Source organism: Cynocephalus volans, chromosome 3, assembly GCF_027409185.1.
Source record: "Cynocephalus volans isolate mCynVol1 chromosome 3, mCynVol1.pri, whole genome shotgun sequence".
NCBI lineage: Eukaryota > Metazoa > Chordata > Mammalia > Dermoptera > Cynocephalidae > Cynocephalus > Cynocephalus volans.
In genome coordinates this window covers 133540022-133546081 of record NC_084462.1, presented here as the reverse complement: position 1 = coordinate 133546081, position 6060 = coordinate 133540022, and positions in this window count along the sequence as shown.

Genomic DNA, 6060 nt, shown 5'->3' with positions numbered 1-6060 from the left:
TGAACGCTGAGCCCTGGGGCTGGTCATGCTTCTCTTAGAGGTCTCTGGTCCTGCTATTCCTCTCGGAGCCTCATGACTACCTTTCTCAGGCTCCACCCTGTTCCTGGTGAGAAATGGAACGCTCTGAGAAAGAAAAGTGGCTCAGGCAATCCGAGGCCTGTGATGTCTGCTAAACTTATCAGGCTCAGAGAGATCTACACATGGGGCTTCGGTCAGGTGTCCCTCACCCTTTTCTGGGATAATTGCTAAATTGCATGTTTTGGCAACTGTTTCCAGACTAGTTGCCACCCCAATGGGTATAAACTACCCAAATGTTATCACAAATCATACAATACGAGCCTGATCTTTCCTTTGTTGCAAGGTTCTTGGAATTTATGCCACGAAGAGCAATTTATAGCTGATCAGTAGCTCGTGTTTTAGTAAACCGATGTAAACTCTTGACAAACAACTTTGGAACTGCCCCTTAACTTTTCTCCCTTTTTCACTTTAAAAATCTGCTTTATAGCTGCTGCCAGGCAGAGCACATTTTCAAGGCAACTGGAGTTGGTGTTTCCCAGGTTGCAATCCTCAAATTTGGCCCAAATAAACTCTTTGTTTTCTATTTTTTGCTTCAGTCTCTTCCCTCGGCTCTCTTGGGTTTTTATGCTGTCCCGTAACACCCAGCACAGTGCTGGGCTCAGCAATACCTGTGGATGAATCCCGAAGACCTGCAGCTGTTGCAGGGCAGGCCTGGGGACTGAGGACCACTGTGAGACCAGTTTCTCAAAGTCTAGTCCTCAGACCTAGTCTAGTCGGCACCATCATGGAGTGAGTGTGGGGGCTGTTAGAAAGACCGGTTTTAGCCCCCTCTGCAGACCTCCAGAATCTAAGTTTCTCAGGGAAATTCTTGGAAATCTGTGTATCTAGAAGCAACCCCTTCCCCAGGTTGGCCAGCACAGTAAAGTTTAAGAACTTCTCTCTGTACCAATCCTGATCTCATATATTATTCTTCTTATGAACATAATTTGCTTTTTTTCAACCCTTTGTGACTTCTGAAAATGAAACCTAAAGCAGAGGGATGCACTTACATAAGAAATGTCACCTGTGGCCTTAATTGGCAAGATTGGATTGCCTTTTTTATCAGGGGATTTGAAGGAAGTCAACCTTTGATCACCAGGCTGCCTCCATCTAAAAGCACCTCCTCAACTTTTCCTAAAACAGGCCTGGTGCTGTAGGGGTTGTGCTGTTGGAGTCCTTTAGCACAGAGGCGGGGAAAGCAAACATCTCCATGTTCGCTGAGGGAGCAGGAGTGGAAGTCATTGGTGTTTCCTGTCACAGGGAAGATGCTGACGCCTAGGATATGTGTGAAGGGCCGACGGGGATGACATGACCATGATGTCAGGGGAAGCACCAAGCACCCTTAACTCTGCTCACCCCATGGTCTTCTCAGCCCCCTCAGAGCTTCTCCTGCATGCATAATGCAGTATGTGCTGGTGAAGCCGCTCACTGAAAAGGGAAAAAACCTTGATTTATAGCATTGGCTAATTCCTGTAGTGTAAATACTCCGCCCATGGCAGATTTCAAGTGACCGACAGTTTCAAAGCTTGTTCGTACAAATCTTTTTTTCTTTCTTTTTTCCCACCCACAATTTTTTTAAATTTTAACATTTATTTGTATATATTTGTGGGGTATGGTATGATGTTTCAATACATGCAAATACTGCACAATGATTCCTTATGGTGGATAGCGTAGTTTTGTCCCCCTTAGTCCACCACTTTTCCTTCTCTTCTGTCCCCTCACCTCTGGTGACCATTATTCTACTTTTCTATGAGAACCACATTTCTTTAGATTCCACATGAGTGATATCATGTGGTATTTGTCTTTCTGTGCCTGACTTTCTTCATTTAACAGATGGTTTCCAGTTCCATCCACGTTGCTGCAAATGATAGGATATCATTTTTTAAAATAGCTGAGTAGTATTTCATGATGTATGTATACCACAGTTTTTTGTCCTTTCATCTGTTGATGAGCATTTAGGTTGATTCCATCTCTTGGCTATTGTAAATAGTGCTATGATGAACATGGCAGTCCAGGTGTCTTTTTGATATGTTGATTTCATGTCCTTTGCCACCCACAAATTTAATCCTTTTTCTATCTTAACTAAGCACTTATCACACACTGTGGCCATAACTTTTGCTGTTTGAGGTGGTTCACACAAGTCTTCAGTATTTAGTCATCAGCTCCTGCAAATCAGGAGGCGACAAATCCAGCACCTAATCATCTCAGCCCTGCCCCAGAAAACCCCCATGTCACACCCAGGGTGAATGTCACTTTCAACTTCTCAGTCAGAAGGAGAAGTGGCTGAAGGATGCCCAAATGGTTATGACTCAGTCTCATAATGGTAAATGTGGAGGGACAGGATAATAGGGGTGACTTCTTGTCTGCCAAATCGGAGATGAGTCTACATTTCTCAATCTTGGTGTCTGATCTCTCCAGGGTGGGGAAGCTGGAGGGAGCCCTGTGGAGCTTCTTACACGCAGTCCCTGCAGCGCTCACCCTGAGGCCTCCTTTAAAATCCTGTGGCAGAGAACAGAAAGCTCCGTCCCTAACTGGATAAGTTTTAAATGGCGGCTTTGATAGCCATCTGGATTTTCGTTTCTACCTTTTGTCTTAGGTGGTGCTAAAATGGACTCTTGCTTAAAAACTGGCCTCAGGAAGATTCTCTATCCAAATCCAAAGGCTAACAGCCCATTCCGATCTTTTCCTGATTTTTAGGGAACAAGGAGAGAGTGTGGGGTAGGTAGTTCTCAAAAAGCTGAGCACGACCAAATCTGCCCACAGCTTGTGACAGCAAAGATCACACAACTCTTCCTTCTCCTTTAGGGCCTGAGGATGGTGAGGACTAAGGGGAGCATGGTGACCTATTTTTCCTCCCTGGGCAGCCAGTTGCATTTTCAGATCTGAAACCCACCCACATGGCTGCGGTTTCTGTTCTCCTGCCCTCCTGGGTGTGCTTCTGGCTGGAGGTGGTTTTGTGAAGTGGAATTTGCCCTGGGCATGGGAGTCCTCCTCAGAGAGTCCAGTCTGACAGTCCCAACCCATAGCCCTCCCATGGGCATTTGGGCTGCTCAAATCCTGGCAGGTGTACAGCACAGGAGAATCAGATTTTATCCTGGTCTCAGCAGGGAAGTCAGTTAAAGAAAGGAAAATCTCATTGGAAATGGCCTTGAATCTGGAGTATTTCTAGTATTTGCATCACTCAAAGTCAGTCACTTAACAAATATTGTTGAAGGCCTACTAGATATGACACACTGGGAGACATTGGTGAGCAGAGCGGAGTCCCCACCCTCCTGGATCTTACAGTTTAACCTACAGGCAAGACAGTCCTTGCACAAATACTTTCAAGTACTTCAGTCATGACCAGGGTGCGAAGTGCTTTGAAGGAGAAGCACAAGGTTACAATGGGAGCGTAAAACAGGGAAGCCTCAAGCAGACTCAAGGATCCGCAGAAGTTCCTTTGAGGAAGTGAGGCTGGGCTGAGTCCCGAGGGACGATTCACAGGCAGTGGAACGTAGTAAGGTTGGAAGGAAGAGCCTCCAATGCACAGACAACTTATGCTTCAGAAACATTCTCTTCCTGAAGATAAGTTAGGGAATTTAGATAGTAACTTTGCTTTATATATAGTGTGTTGGAGAATATTGTTGGAAGAGCAGTAAAAGGGTACTTCAGAAAGTTCATGGAAAAATAGAATTAAAAGATAATACAAATCTTTCCATGCACTTTTTGAAGTATCCTTGCACATCACATGGAGCCTGGCTCCCTGATGACCACAGGGCTTCCATACCAGCCCTGGATTGCCTATCTCCAGACATCTTTTATATAAGGAAGAAATAAAGATCAATTTTTTAAAAATACTCTATTATTTTGACATTTTCTGTCATACACAGCCAAATGCACTCCTATTACACAGCTTCCTTTCAGCCTAATGAAAAGATCATTGTTCTGTACTATACACAAATTACCTATTTTGTAGAAAAGTCTGTGATAATAATACCAATTTTCCCAGCCCTCTACCCCCACTCCCTGATCGCCGCATCCTTCCCCACCCCCCTGCCCCTCCTCTCTGTCCTGACTCCCACACCAGTGCTAGGACTCACCTCAGTGCTCCTGCCTCCAGGAATGACCAAAGCTCCCAGCCCAAAGGATCTCTGAGCTCCTGCTACCTTCCCTTAGTGGCTGTCCTGGCAGGCGCCCTGCTGCAGAGAGTCACACCAAGTCCAGCGAGGCAACTGAACTGTTCTTCCCTGCCCCTTCTTAGTCTTCCCAAGAGAGTGTGGAGAGTTCAAATAATCAGGCAAAGCTGAGAAAATGCAGTTTGGAGAGACCATGAGAATAATTGGAGGTGCTTTAACTGGAGCACCCTGCATTGGGGTTTTCAAGCTGCACAGGCTGTGATGGGTCTCTTTTCCCAGCCTTTGGCTAATAGAGCCCATGAGGTCAGATTCAAGGGGAGGCAGCCAGCATGTCTGGGTACAAACTTTTGGGGCTGGCTGGGGTGAATACAGACCTTGGCCTACTGGCTTTGGGCGGGACGAGGCTGGGTATGGGTTGAATTATGTCCAACCCTACCACCACCACCACCACCAAATGTTGATGTCTTAAACCCTGGTACCTCAGAATATGACTTTATTTGGAGATAGGATTTTTATAGAGGCAATCAAGTTAAAATGTGGTCTTTAGGGTCAGTCCTAATCTAATCTAACTCATGTTCTTATAAAAAAGGGGAAATTTGGAGGCAGACACTCACACCGGGAGAAAACCATGTGAAGATAAAGGCAAAGATCAAGATGATGCATCTACAAGTCACAGAATGCCAGGCATTGCCAGCAAACTACCAGGAGCCAGAGAAGAGGCATGGAACGGTCTCTCCCTCAGCCCTCGGAAGGAACCAGCCCTACCAACACCTTGATCTCAGGCTTCGAGCCTCTAGAACTGTGAGACAACAAATTTTTGTTGTTTAAGCCACCCAGTTTGTGGTAATATGCTATGACAGCCCTAGCAAACTAATTGCAAGGCTCCTCAAGTATCCTTGCATTAATTTGGTGCAAGAGGAGTGTGGTGACAGCCACTGGTCTCAAACGATTCATGTTGGGGCATGAAGGAGTGGAGAGCAGCTGGCCGCCCACATTTTTCTCGTGCTAATTGAAAGTAAAAGAAGCACACAAACAGCCTCACAACCTCCAAAGGCTGCCTGCCTTTGAGAATCGGGTGCTTGTCTCTCAGAGAGTCTATTTGCACCAGTAATAACAATATAAATAGTGCTTATGATGTGCCAGAAACTTCTAAATGCATTAATACTCTAACTCCTTTAGTTATGATAACAGATGAGGAAACTGAGGCAAGAGAGGTTAAGTAACCTACTCAAGGTTAGCAGCTAGTAAGTAGAGAAGGTGGGATTTGAACCCAAGCAGGCTGCCTCCAGAGTTCATGTACTTAACCACTGCATTTTTAAGTTTGTGAGTTGGAAGTTGGGCTCAATCCATATAATTCTGTGTTGGACACAGTAGTTCCTGACTGAGGTTGGTGTGCTGAGTGAAAGTCCACTCCCAAACTGTGTTGTTTGCCACAGAGTCTGTGTGTGTGTGTCTGTGTGCATGTGTATTTTAACCCCCTGTGCATGTCTATCACTGGCAGCCACTCAGATAAGACTACCTTATAATATATCAGAAACCTCAAAGCAGCAGGTTCCCTTCTCTTCCCATGTTCATTTTCTAGAACTCTTATCTGGCCAGGCCAGGCCAGGAGTCTTGCCTGGTTATTCTTCTCAACAGAGGATCCCAAAGAGTCCTCTCTCCTCCTGCAGGCAGCTAGTGGCATCCTCAGAGAGAACAAATGCTTTAGAGGGGCCTTTTCTACTCACCTCCCGGGAGTCACGTTAAACAAGGACACTTCCCAGGAAGCAGGGCTGACACTCACTGGCAAGGTCTGTCTGTGAATATCTACATCTACCTATTATCGATCTCATCTTTTTTTTTTTTTTTTTTCCTTTTCTTGGCAAAAAAATCAGTGTCTAGGTGGGTA